The sequence below is a fragment of the Balearica regulorum genome, chromosome 2, assembly GCF_011004875.1.
Source record: "Balearica regulorum gibbericeps isolate bBalReg1 chromosome 2, bBalReg1.pri, whole genome shotgun sequence".
Taxonomy (NCBI): domain Eukaryota; kingdom Metazoa; phylum Chordata; class Aves; order Gruiformes; family Gruidae; genus Balearica; species Balearica regulorum.
Window position 1 is genome coordinate 98,936,297 of NC_046185.1, and position 14,582 is coordinate 98,950,878.

The window sequence follows — 14,582 nt, forward strand, 5'->3', positions numbered from 1 at the left end:
AGAAGTACAGAGCAGATAACTTTTCCTATCCAAGATCAGTGTTTGACGTACACTCACTCTGTACTGAAATCTCCATCCTGGGAGCTCATTAAAAATGCATTTGCTTCAAGGAGCTGTAGGAATCAATTGTTCATTTGCTAAACAGCTGTATGGATTTTTATGCCTTGCTTTCCTTTCTTACTTTGTTTTGCTTTTCTTTTACAGCTCTATCTTACTTCATTTGAAAGAGGAAAGCCACTGAGGATCTGTGAGCAATCCAACAGTTTCTGAAAAATCTTCATGCTAAAGGATAATCCAGAATTCCCTGGAGAAGAACATAGTGAATGTTGTGAGTTCCTAACAGTGATGATGTGTACTTGCACTTGTGTCTTTGGGGGGGCGGTATCTGCACTGTAGAGTTTGCTCCTTCCCATCCCTGTGATGTACTGAGCGTCTTTTTGCTCTGCTGAAACCAAAGGCAAGTGTGTTTGGGTTGGGCTGCAAAGCCAGAGTTTAATTTATCTCCCTCTCTCTTCTTTCGTTCTTTTAATGTCTTCAAGGGCAGAATAGTGTTATTGAAGGAAAGATGCTGGGTTTCTTTTCCTGGGACTGCTACAATTATTTAACATATTACTATGACTTTTTAGTTAAATATGTAAGCTTGCATTTGAAGGCCCTGTGGCTGTGTAGCCTAACAAGAATGAAAAATATGAGTAACAGTTCAGCAATCTAGATGTCAGATTCAGGAGTTTTATACATGCTCATACAATGGTTGAAAGTATTTGGCCACTTTCAAATTAGAGGAATGCGAATGTGGTTATTTGTGCCTGGTATTCCAAACTCCTATTGCTTTGATGAGTTTGTTATATTAGTTTGAGTATTTTCAATACAAATGCTCCTCTTGGAGGTTTGTGTTCATGGGAATTGGAGTAGCATACCTTTCAGAGGGAAAGATGGTTACCTAACTAAGACCCTGATCCAGCTGTGGCATTTAATGAAAGAAACTGTTCCCATGAAGGATGGCTAAAGAGAAGGCATAGATATTTTTATGTTCATTGTTTTTCTCCTGAAGCCCACTGCTTTTCTGCGTTGAAATGGGCAAATGTGCAGATCAAATGTAAACATCCTCACAAACAGAGGAAAACAAGAATTCTCTGCCTGCCAGGTTTGAGAATAGTCCTTATTTTTGTCTGAAGAAGGAACCTCGGGAATTTCAAAATTAGGTAAGTTAATATTTAAATCTTTATGCCCAAAGTATGCAGTGGTCCTTCAAGACGTTAGTAGTGATAGAACAGCTGCGTGTTCTTACAGTTTGAGCAAATGAGGTTTGGCATAAATGTACTAAATATAAATCTATTTTCTGACTGCTGGACATGCTTTTTAGCTCCCTGAAAGTTGGATGCCCTCCTTTGCTCTGCTTTTCCCTTTGGGTTCAGGCTTTGGGAAGCAGATTGAGACAGAGTCTAAGCGGTGCTGCTCTCCCAAGAGCCACTTGCAAGAGAAATGTTAGACATTGAAAAATCATCATTTCTCCCCTTTCCTGCCTGCTTTGATCTATAGTGAAATAGTTAACAAAGCTGACATTTTGAGTTGTTAGTTACTAGTACCACTAAGCTGCCAAGTTAGTAACTCATTAAGATGAATAAGGGGCCTCTGAGACCTGGAGCTTCTCACTATGTATCCAAGAAGACGGGGCGGTATCAGCTTATTCCCACACTTTGAAAGGCTTCTTTGAAACCACAGGGGCTTACTTTGCACACTGACATCCTAGAGCAGAAGAGGGCAGCCTTAAATAATAATAATACTAAAAAACTGTTCTAGCATGCAAAGCTGTTGAGATAACAGGAGATGTTTGTTCAAGATGTTGCAATCACCTCCACTGATTGCAACAGCAGCACCACCTCATGCCGAGGAGTGCGTTCCCGGGTCCTCTAAGGTATGTGGTGTGCCAGATGAGCCAGATAAACTGCATGAGAGTAGGAGGCAATCATCAGCCATTACAGGGGATGGAGTATCTGTCAAAGATGCTGTCGGTGTGATTATCACATTGTACCCTATCCTAAATGGTTTGAAAATAAGCCCACTTGAAAGTGCACCGTGGTGGTCTGCTATTGCAGTGCCAAAACCCCAAATTACACTCATGAGGTCTGGGTTTGTGCAGAAAAAGCAGCAGTCTTCCCACCAGGTATGGATGGAAAGAAAGCGCTCTTGAGAACAGCTTTCACCCTGGCATCCAGGACTGCTTTCTTTTGGGGAGTCATTCGTAGATGATGGAGACCTCTTTAGAAGTTCCTTGAGAGTGTATTTTGTCACCTGGTTTCTCCTTGGAGGACAGTACTGCAAGAAGGAGATGGTTGGCCAGGCTCCTCCTCTCCTCTCCCCTCTTTCCTTTATCCTCTTGGGGAGACAAGAATACCAGAGATGAGGAGGGACAGTGTTTCTACTGAAAGGAAATGCTGGCATACAGTGATTTCACTGAAAAATATTGTGTTCTCTTCCCCAAGAGTTTGCAGGGTGTTGTCACGTTAAGATGTGCGGAAAGCCATCAGACCTTTTCCCGCTGTGAACCATAGCTGTTCTCATCCCTTCCGACGCCTCCTCCTGCCACCCAGGCAAATTTCAGAGGAAGGGGGGTGTGAGGAGGGAGGGGGGCAGTAAATTGGGACCAGTGTCTTGTATCCACCTAGAAACTGCCTGTTTACTAAACAGTACAAATTTCTCGCTTCCTTTCTCCTGCTCTCCTCATTCGGATGAAGCACATTTCTGGAATAGCAGAGCTTGTACAAATCAAGTCCATATTCCTCTTTTGCAGATAGAAAAAGGGATGTCAGAAGGATTCGTTAAGGAGGAACGTTTATTTCCCTTAGTGAGGGATAAAAACGAAGCAAGGCGAGGCTCCTTTGCTCTCGCAGGAGGGTACCGTGTGAATTCCAGCATACGGTTTTGTAATTTTCTGGTAGGATTTAGGTATCCTGAGGTTTTTTTTCCATCCTGAAAACATATGCCGCAGCTTTTTTGGAGTGCTAGCCACACAAGCACAAACACATTCTGACAGGAGCAATGAATAAACTCTTCGTGTTCCTCACTCACAGGCATTTCTTCACTTTTTTTTTTTTTTTTGCGCTTATGCGAAAACCTCTGGCATGGTTTGTGGGAAATGGAAAATAAATCTCTAAATCCAGTATGTGTCAATAACTGAAACGTCTTCAGTTGATCTCATATCTATAGCTGTTATTTTGGGCAAACTGCAGATGGCAGGATAGTAAACATCCCTGCTCCTTGCTCTGACAGGCTTTCCGTGCCCGCCTTCGGTGGGAACCTGCCGCTGCAAGGGCTCACCCCGGAGAGGGTCTTGGGGACTGCAGCCATGCAAGGCTTAGCCCCGGTCCCATCCCATTTTTGAGCTGCAGCTTCATTTCTCCACTCCTTGGCCCTCCTTGCTCCCTTCACCCTGGTCCTATCTCATCCGTACTCCTCCTCTGGCTGCCGGCTGTTTTTCCTGGCACCTGGACCTGCGGCGGGGCTGGGAGCGACAGCTCCTGGAGCTGATGTCAGTGCCGCTTCCTGAGCCGCCTGGCCAGGCTGGCGGCCGCCCGAGCACACCCTCTCCCCAGAGCATCACCTTCTCTGCCTGCCCACACTGCTGCTGTGGCAGCTCCTCAGAGGCATACACAAGTAGTGAAAATTGAACGTTACTGAGCCTTTTACAGTGGTTTTCTGTGAGTGTCCGTCTCCCGTGCCTTGAGCCTCAACACCTGGTTTCTGGCGTGGTTAGAAGTGATGCCTGGTGTCCGTTCAAACAGTGATGAGCTGTGCACACCTTGGAAGAGCGAGAAGTTTTGACACATGCAGCCTTAATGTTTCTGAACATCTTTGCTTTTGAATTGCTTTGATATCTGTATGCTAAACCACTTCATGTTTTTCTATGGAAATTACTAGGCTGCCGACAAAAGAGAGAGCTGCGTGTGTCCATTCTTCCAGACAACTGCCCAGTACATACACTTGGTATTAATAGGGAGAGGGAAAAAGGGAAGGATCTCTGTCATTTGAGAAATGTCTCTCAGAAACAGCAGTGATTTATTCCCAGGCATTATTCTTCATTAAGAGCTACAGGCAGCTGCAGCTTCCCTTTAAATAGAAATTGCGCTCTGTAGGCATGCTATACATAAGGCTTCAGGTTTCTGACATTTCTCTGCCAAAAATCAGAAGTATTTCTCACCAAATAAATGTTTATTCAGAAAGTCTTATTTCCTGGCTTCTATTTCACGTCACATGCTTCCGCCGGCCAGACAAGAATGGCTCAAGGCTGACATTTGGGAAAGGAAGCTGAAACAGTTTGGGTCTCTTGTATGGCTTCAAAAAAAAGTCTCTGACCATAACTCTGGGCCTTTGATTCTGCAGTTTATTTTAACTGAGGAACATTGGATTAAAATGGACATTGCAGAAATACAGCAGAGCCACTGTGTCTGTGCAGAAGCGAGGCAGGCGGTGGTAGAAGTTTCTGTGCGTCAGGTTGGCTCACCGCCTCTCCTGGCCCCACAGCCGCCATCCTTTGAGTGCATTGGCGGCAAGCAGCAGCCAAGCTGTTTCAGCGGTGGGGGATCCCCCGTACAGTGCATGGGCACCTACAGACAGCGCATGAGAGCTGCTCTGTCTCTGCTTGCCCCTGCCACCCAGCAGAAGGGTGGCCAGGGTGGCTTTGAGTTCTGCAGAGGGATGTGCAGCGATGAGGCTGTAAGCCACACACGCTGGACTGCCCCAGGGCCAAACACCTTTTTAGTCACATCTGTGCAGCTTCCTTGGATTTACTTCTCTCTTCTCCACATTCCTGCTGGATGGCTCTTTGACTCACAACTTACTAACCTGTCTTTTCCCTGCTGTCTTTTCCAGCCTGGACTGCTGAGCTTCCTCCTTGTTTGTCTCCAGGATCCATACTTTTCTATTTGGTGTGCCAGCCCCTACTACTCCAGGAGATGACTTTGCTGTCATAGCAGCCCCAGTTGGTTGCTTTTGTAATCTGCAGCTATTCCATTCCTGTCAAATACAAGATGTCTTCCTCCTCCCCATCTTCCCCCAGTAGTTCCTGCACCACAGGCACCCCTAAGTTTACGGCTTGCAGTACGCAATCCGTGTATTAAAATAATTTTTAGTTAGGTCATTCATTACTCTTTTGCTTTCTTCTTGGCCAATATAGCTTTCAGAGAACTGAGAAGTTGTAATTTCTCCAGGGCTAAAATCCAAATCTTTGATAGGCAGGCATGATGCCTGGGGCCACTACATGTTGCTACCGGTTGTCAGCTTTGTAAAACTTACCCTGCAGAGCAAAGAAATCTGGGCACAAAGATCGTTCTCTTACCGTGGCAAGCTGTAGTTTCCCAGTCTGTTCTGCCTTCCCTTCATTGTCTTCCAAGCAAATGGCTGTAAGATTATGACTCCCATGTTTGGACTGAAAACAGCTTTTGCCTGAGCAAACAGATTTCTCTTTGGCAGTCACTTTAACTGCTGCCCCAGCTTTTCGCTGTCAGCTTTGTTTCATGATTTGCCATTAAGAGAAGTCCAGGCAGTACTAGTGCATTGGAGCGAGTAAATGCAGCAAGGAAGGCAGGTGGATGCATTTGTTAATGATTACAGTACCAGGGTGGTTGCAGTGTGGTCCACGAGAGTAAAGCATCTCCTGTAGTTTGACAGTGTAGCTTATGGTTGCTCTTATTTTTAAATTGGTGGTGTCGACTGGAGAAACTTCAGGTCCTTGTGTGGTGCACTCCTTGGTCCAAGAGATTTACAGTGACACCAAGAAGAAGCATTGGAAACCAAGCCCAGCCTCCACATATTGATAGCATGGTGTGAAAGCCGCTCTAGTATTTGCAAGTTGTGTGGGAGGTGAAGCTGACCAAAGCACAGGCATTCCGTTGCTTGTGAGGATATTTCTTCTGCTGCTCTTCTGCCTCTCCTCTGTTCCACTGCTGCTTTGTGCTGCTGTGTTAGTGAGCATCACTGGTGAGCTGGTTTGCTGCACCTGCGATGACCCTAACAGTATCTAGTAGCCTGCTGATGCTTCTCTCAGAGCTGACAATGTTGGTGGCAGCAGCAGCAGGAAGAGAATATAACTTAAGCTCTCCTAGAGGGGAGGGTTTTTTACATTTTCCATTTGGAGCGTGCATTCAAAAGGAAAGGCTGCTGCTACTGGTAGGTTAGTTAAAAGGGATCACAAGCCCTTTGTAGCAGAACACTATTCTGAACAACTTATCCATTCATATTTATTCCAGGTTTGTTTGCAGCCTGCCAGGCATGTTGACCCTGGATGCGTACGCTGGGAGGGAACGTTACTCTTAGACAAACTGGCAGTATTGATGCTATCAGTTCCTTCTCAGTGAGTTTTATGTTTCTGGTTGTTAATCAGCATTTGTGTTTCCAGCTGCAGACACTGATGAGTGTTTCAGAGGCACCTGATGGCACAAAGGTCAAGAGGAAGAAGATAAAGACGCAAGTTGCCAGGATTGCTCTTAGCTTCTTTCCTTGTTGAGGTGTCAGAACTAGAGACAGGCTACGGAAACCTGAGATGCTGTAGTCTTTCATTTATTTCTAATGAGTTTTCCTGGCAGGTCTTTAAATAATAGAAAGCCTCTCCCCACTATGGCAAATCAAGTTTATTGCAGTAGTGCAAGTTATTACCAAGTTATTGCACTAGTAATAGAAGAAATCTGCTTGGGGAGCGAGGGTTGCATTAGATAACGAGAGGAAGGTTATTCGTGGGTTTCTGTGCTAAGCAACCTTCAGTACAAATTGGAGCGGTGATTTATAAATTCCCTTTGTCTCGCTTCCAACATTTGGACTGCAATGAATCCTGCTAAAGCCTTGCAAAAGCTGTGCCAGTTGAAAGAAGCTGGGCAAAATGTGGTTTGGCTTTCCTGGTGGGTGGACGTTTGTAACCAGAGTTATGGAAATTCCTTGCAATGGAGAAGTGTCCGCAGTGGAGGTAGCAGGCAAATTGTGTTTTAAGCCTTCAGCTGCCAGGAGTTTGTCTCTCTGGCAAATAAAACCTCTCTTCTCAACAGTTTGATTTAGCATTTCTGATGTAAATAGTTCACAAGAAGAAACCTCAGGTAACATCTACCTCTGGTAAAGTAAAAATTAGTTGGACACTCAGTGTGGAGCAACAGGAAGAGCACTGGAGGAGCTAACACGGTTTCAGTTCACGGTTAAGGTGTTCTGACTTTCTTTTACATTTTTCAAAACTGTTGTTTGTTTTCTTGTGAAACCATGCACTGCAAGCAACTTTGTTAAAGAATCAGCTTCTTATGGGGGAAAAAAGCAAAATAACGTCTGTCATTCAGTTTGTGTCATGTACTGCTGCTGTTTGAGGGGGGAACGTCCTTGTAACTCATTTCTGAGTTGACACGTCCGTTAGATCCACAGTGAGAACCACCAGGATTCTTTTTTTTACTTTTACTAGATCCATCAAAATGTTTGTATAACTATAGTTATTCAACCTGAGGGATAGCCTGCAGAGTGATCAAGGAGATAGAAGTACAAGCACTTCCTTCTTGTTATCACTGACCAGTCAAACCAGTTTGACTGAAGGGGTTTGGTGTAGTAAGCAGTCCTACTGCTCTCGATGACATTCGTAGAAAGGGTGAGTGAACTGCAGAGCTTTATATGTCTTCATTATAGGGTGAAGTCTCTTCTTAAATTAAATGAAGCAGGCAGTCTTCATTAGCTCTGGGTTTTCTTGTTGTTGTTATTATTCTAATGTAATTATCACTTTTCTTCAGTCAGCCTTCTGCTTGCCTACTTACAAATAAACTCTTTCCATCTGGAGAGTATTTTGAGATGGGGAAGGTAGTGAAGTAGTGAAACTATTGTTAGCACTGTGTTTTTCTTCTCCTTCTCTTCAACTACCTAGAATGCTATACAAGGAAATAGAAAAAACAAAGACATGACAAACATAATAGGATCCTCCTCTCTCAAAAAAGATTATGCAAAGGAAGAGTGTTGAGTTATCCGCCTAAGCACATGCGATGGGAGAAAGCATCATACATCAATCTGTAAGACCCCTGCAGTTCTTTGCTTCCAAAAAGCAGCATTAAGAACTGAGGAATCACCCCGCTCTGCTCTCAGATGACATGTTGCTTCAGCAGTGAGTTCTTGGGCATAATGAAATACCTGCTGACTGCCGGGAGTAAGAAAGGCTCAGTCACAATGGCTACATCTATTTGTGCATCTCAGCCCTGTGCAGAGATTCCCAAGCTGACAAGGTGCTTTGCTCAGGCTAATTAGCCCTGCTTCTCCCTTTACATCTTCTCTAATTATGCTAATTAGACTGAGCAGGGTGCCGTTTGACACTGGTGACAGTCAAACAAGTGTGTCTGTACAGCCTTGCCCTGCAGTTTACCCTAGAAACATCTGAGCCTGGTCAGCACAAGCCCACGAGTCTGTGCCGTGGGGCTGCGCAGCACAGGTATTTCCTGGAGTTTTATTATATGTGCTATCAAGTATCGCTCAGCTTTGGGTGGCTTGCTGGGACTGCTGTAATGGTACTGTTAGGGAAGATCCTGAACAAGTAACTGCCTGTAACCTCCTTCCTCTCAGGAAAACACATGTCACTAGGTGTCTTCTCTCCAGTTCATTTTGTGCATGCCAATGACTTCCCTGGTTCTGGAGGTGGTAGTCTGGAGCTCCAAGGCAGAGGGGTGGATGTGGTGAGGGAACAGAAGTACCCTCAGTGGGACTGAGAAATAAAAGTGTGAAGAACTTGGACTTTATGCTTTTCATCACATTTATGTGTGCAGGACTGGCAGAAAAATGGGTTGGCAGGTTGAATTAGATTGTGAAACCTTGCTAATTAGCTGTGCATTCCCCACTCCACCTCTCCCTTCTTCTTCCTTCCCAAGTGGGATTCTTGCAGAATGAAATGAGCACAGGGGTAGGTGCCTTTCATAATTTAGTGTTTCAACATTGCAATTCCAACTGTAGCTATTGCAATATAGGTAAGTTTGCTATCAAATATTATTTAAAAGACATTGACTGAGCTTACAGAAGACAGGCTTTAGAAGAAACAATCAAAAAGTCCCGACAACCCCAAAATGACAACAAATAAAACTATTTTTGCTCATTATAGCAGAAATGGCTTTTTACACTTCTGACTGCTTCCTCTGACTGGCACCTTCCTGAGAAATGCAGCTGAGAATGAATGCATATGTATACACACATACACACATGCCTATCTATATATGCATTGATCTTAGTGAGCCTGGGAATGTAAAAGCAAGTGCAAAAACGTATGCTGGTTTTGGCAAGTTGTTTGTTTTAGTTGCACAGTTTCCTGATTTTCTTCGTTTAAAAGGTGCGTTAATGTTCTATGTGTGTGAAGCCTGGAGTGTGATAGTTAGATCTCTTGTCAAAAGATGATGTCCATGTTTCATTCCATATTGTGAAATGGTAGTCCTCAAAATATCACATCAAGCCACTACCATGAATAAATAGCTGTGCTGTATTATTTTTGGGAGTAGAAGTTTCCAAGACAGTCAGTACGATCGCAGCCATTAAGTGAGTAGAAAGTGTTTTGAAAGAGTAGAAAGAGCTTTGTTGACTGAAATGGCTGGGTCAGAGCTGAAAAGGAAGAGTGTTCTGTTTTAAAACATAGCAGACATTTTAGACATTCTTATCGGGATGCTTCAGTAACGCAGTTGTGTGAAAGACTGATAAGGGAATGTGCGATAGCAGCCCTCATAATTTAAAGTGCCCAAACTTGGCATGTTCTATGGTAATGTAAAATACTAATAAATATAAATCTCATGTTCTGGAATTCCCGGGTCTGCTTATTAGCAGATCAGCGAGTAAACACTGGCTCAGTGCATCTAATACTAGAAGGATGTGTTTTGTTCTTGCAAAGGGATATGTGCTGGCTCTGCGCCCCCGGAGCGTGCATAAGACGGGCTAGATTCAGACTGAGCTGTACTCCACAAGTCTGTTTTGTATAAACCATATATGAAAACAACGTGTAGATAATTTTTCACTGTAATGCAGGTATTTCGCCAGTTTTAAATCACGGCTAGTAGTTACTGGTTTCATTTGACCTGCCTAATAAGATCTTGCCAGGAACGTCTTCACAGGACAACTCAATCAGAATTGCAGATTTAATGTTGCTCCTTGGTCAGATTGGGACTGGCAGGTTCCAGTTCACTCCCAGATCTGCACCCGTTAAGTGCATAAAAATGGTTGGAAAGAGCAGGAAAAGCTTTGTTTGCTGAAACAACTACATTGGGATTGCAGAGATGCAGCAGAAGAGCAAGCACTGGACCGCTAGTGGCAGGGGACAAATCCCAGCGTTTGCACCCCGTGGCCCCCGTAGGCCTATAGTAGCTGTTTTTTCTGTTGCAGACTTGAGCCCTGAGCCTGCTTGTTGACCTGTGCATGCTCATAAGGCTGTCTGGCGTGTCAGGGCTGGAGCCTCGAAGCAGTAGAGAATGGTGTTTATCCATGGTCAAAGAGGGTAACCACCATGCCAACACAAAACCTGTTGGCTGATGAGACCAGTGCTAAAGGTAACATGTAAAGCAGTGGTGATTGCTTCTTCAGGAAAGCAAATGGATGCAGGATAAATGGTCCTTAATTGAGTTATGGTTGGTGTTCTAAGGCTTATGGCATAATGCATTTAAGCTCAGTGAAGGCATTTCTTTTTTAAACACTCCTTCAGGACTTCAAAATGTTGCAAAGAGCAAAAGCAAACTGTCTGTGGTTATGCAAAGCTGGTATAGTATCAGTGTAGCTGAAACTGAAATTGCACTCACGTGACTTCAGTCTCAGTGCCTGTATTATGCTGGAAAACTCAAATGATTGGGTGTAGAAGATTTGTTATATTAAAGCATCTCTCTTTCGTTGTTTTTTTGTCTTTCCATTTTTGTTTTGGCGGAGATGGTGTGGGGGATGAGGAGTTGCATATTGATGATTGTTTGTCTGTAAACTGTCTTACTGGAACGGAGAATGTAGGAGGCTTTCTCATGGCTCTTAGTCAGACCAGTGCCATCTCTAAACAGTATTTGACCCTTGAAGATGCTACACGTGGCTCTCACCCAGCCTACCTGCCTGATCAGAGCAGACAGTATGGTCATGCTTGCAGCAGAGTGAGGAGAGCGCTCATTTGGGGAACCATTCCCATGCTTCAAACCACTGCATTCTTGAAAGTCTTTCCTTTCTGATAGGATCCTTTTGCTTGATTTATTTTAATGTGGTTCAAAGGTGTACCAGGAAGGACAATTTGATACCTTGATGAAGGAAGTCAGAAAATGAGGGCAATGCTGTGTCCCAACATCACTATGTGGTACTTTTTCTGACATTGCATTAATATGCAATAATTTGTAGTGGTAACTATGCAGCAGCTCCAAACAAACACTGAAAAAAAATTTATCTCAGGCAGTGTTTGTCATTACAAATGTAATTATCTGTGTGGACCATCAGTCTTAAGACTAGTAATAACAGCAGTGTGGGAGTGCTTGTGGTATCCAGTCTGAGGCATTTCTACCCTGCTGATGTCAAAGAGGCTGACAGCAGGTAGGAGACTGATGGCAGAGGTTGAGTCTTACTGGGCTCATTACTTGCCTTCTGTTTTATGGGGGAGCAGGGGAGAAATTCTATCCTTGATCTTTACCTGAAAAACTGTAAGAAAGGAGGAGATGGAGAGGAAGAGTATGCGATTAGAGAAATAAAATGGCAATTCATCCTACTCTTTCATATCCTTTCTTGCATTAAAAAGCAGATTCAATAATTCCTGTCTTCTTATTTTTTAATTTTTGTAGATTCAACTTAATGACAGGAACATTCTTCCCTTGATAAGAAGTAATTCTGATATGCAAAATTTGAAACCTAAGGGATAAGACAATGGAAATTGCATTGTCTTAATCAATAAGGAATCATTTAAATGATTCCTGACTGATTACCAATTACTTTACCCTTTCACATGCACAGGGAACAAAGGAGAATGGTAAAAATTTAGCCATGGTAAGATTTGGCCAAATAGTGCTAAGCATGGCTAGATTTGAAGGGCAGTGGAATTATTATGGGTTTCTTAGAGTGGGTTCCCCTGGAGTTTGAGAAGACACCCAGTCCGAAAGCTGGAGTTCAGATCTCACCTTCTCCCTAACTCAGATTTCTTCAGGTTTCTGTTTTGGTTCTGGCTTGTTTCTTAATTTAAGTAATCACTGCTGTGGTGTATGCTGGTTGCAGTCAGTCTTACCCTATGCTGCCTTTTCATGAAATGCATCTGCATCGCCTAGTGCACTGAACCTGGTAGAGGCAGGTGTCGCCTTTTGGAAGGAGAATTGCATTTCTTGGTGTCTATTGTACCTTTAAAACTCTTCCCTTTCCCTCCTGTCTGCAAAGAGACTACCCGGTGTTTAGATACTCACTTACTAACTCCTGCAGCCCTTTCCTCTCATGCAGCGTCTGCGGTTTGCGATGACTCCATTGGTAAGGCACTGACTTGCAATCAGGAGACATAGTGGCAGAGCCAGAAGGAAAAACTATCTGATGGGTGACTTGAGGCATGTCATGACCAGTCAGTGCTGCAGCCATAAAATGGAGATAATGATACTGATATCACTCCTTGGTAAAGCATTATGAAATGTTTTCAGAGTATTTCTACTCCAGAGCCTGGGTGGTTTTAGCCTGGATTCCAAGGAAGTGAGATGTTTGTGGTGGTGGTGATGATGTCTGTCTGTCTGCTTGTCCTTCCCCATTTTCCCCCTCCCATAATACTGAGTGTCTTGGCTGATTCCCACCAAATCCGGCAGGAAGTAGAAATCTCAAAGACAACAAAATTCCTACGATTTTTTTTGTTGCTGCTAAAGTCAGCAGGCAGGGGAGGTGAGAGGCATGAGTTAGTGCTGACACGGAGGGGGAAGAGACAGCCAGTCTCTGCCCTTGCAAAGTCTCTTTGGCAGTAGCCAGCAGCGAGCCCCACTGCTGCATCCAGCGGGCCGTGGCAGCCCTTGCCCAGGTGCCAGGCCAGCACAGCGGGATGTGGAGCAAGGCTGGGCTGTTGGAGGATGCCAGAGGAAAGATGGTGCAAAGACGGGTGAATGCGGAGGGGTGGCAGAAAAGTGGAGCATGAATCCTGCTGTCTCTGTTCTTCGGTAGAATGGGATATGTCACTAGAAGGGCTCCATCTGAATTTGCCGTTCGAAATCCTGAAGGGGGTTTTGTTTCTGGCTGCTCTGAACATGCCTTCCTCACGTTGCTGGGATATTTTCACTCCTGTTCTGCGCAGAGCTGAGTTCCTCTGCCACAAGGAGCTCTGAATCTCTCCTGGTACCTTCGGCAAAGCTCTTATGCTCCTTCCCCTCCATGCTGCTCACATTTTACTTCTGCAGTAAATACAAATTTAGAGCTGCCTTCTTTCCCTGTAACTGTCGGGCTTCTCCTTATGTTTCCCAAGTGGAAGAGCCTTCCCATTCTCATGAAGAAATTCTCTCTTTGTCCTCATTACACACATTTGATGTCTGGCAGGCCCTGTTCTTGGTGACTACTGAATTTTCTCCCTTGCACAACTCTGTGCCTCCAGAGCGCTGGCCTTTTTCTGCACAGGGCCTCTCACTTACTTGGCACAGCTCTCTGGTTTTGTATTGCTCTGTACATTGAAGGCAGCTACACAGTAGTAGTAATAATCACAGGGATGCAAATTTATTCTCTCGTGTTTAGTAACTCAGTGGGGGCACATGTTTATCTTGCACACTTGAGTGCTGTTTTTAAATAGTATTGTATATACAATAGATGTATTTAAAGTTGACTAACCAGGAAAACATCCTCAAGGCTGAAAGAATAAGCTTGAAAGATAGGCAAGAATTGCACCCTGGGTTTTAGCGCTACTTTGTGTCTGGCGTGCTGACATGCATGGCTGTAGCAGTTAGATGTCTCATTTGCGCACACAGATAAAGTCAAGATAGTTTAAAGCAATCTGATTCATCTTGTGCCTTGGAAGAACAAGTTTATACTTTGCAAGAGAGAAGAGATTTACAATTATTTTTTTTGTTAAAAAGGAATATTTACATAAGCATCCTTTCACTGGGAAGAAGGGACAGGTAAACAAGTAGCCAGCTGACCACAGGCTCTGTGGCTTCTGCAAAGATAATTATTTGGAGACCAAGACTCTTGAACTACCTTCAGGTCAGTTGTTTTCAACCATGTTAGTTTAGGTAGGTTTAAAGTTCAGTTGCTTTGAAATGGAGAAGCCATGACCAGGAAGGAACATGACTGGAAGGCGTCAGTCATGGAAAAATACTGTAGCCTAAAGTCAGCTTTGAAGTCTCAGAGTCTTTTTATTGACTTCATAGACTTCAGGTTAGGCCTTCACTACAGAAAGTCAAGATCAGACATGTCACTGAAATTATTTTTCAGAGATTATTTATATGTGTGATGTGTACTTCTCTGCCATTTTAATAACAATCTCTCATATTGAACTTATTATTACTATTACGACATTAGGTTTGTAGGCCTCAGTCAAAGCCCATTTTGGCTAGGCATTTGAATACATAAGTGGTAATAAAAAGACTTTCCAAACCAAAGAGGTCATAATGTGCCTGTGTATGTATGTGTGGAGGAGACTGGAG

At 43.9% G+C, this 14,582-nt stretch overlaps 1 protein-coding gene across 17 annotated transcripts in view; it reads left to right on the forward strand.

The window, feature by feature from the left end:
- ATXN1 (ataxin 1) overlaps nucleotides 1–14,582 on the forward strand; it is a 234,219-nt gene that overhangs the window by 135,884 nt on the left and 83,753 nt on the right. For all 17 annotated transcript variants that reach the window (XM_075745057.1, XM_075745053.1, XM_075745049.1 and 14 more), the window contains one exon: nucleotides 205–328. The gene's annotated coding sequence lies outside the window, so the exon portion shown is untranslated. The remainder of the gene's footprint in view (nucleotides 1–204; nucleotides 329–14,582) is intronic.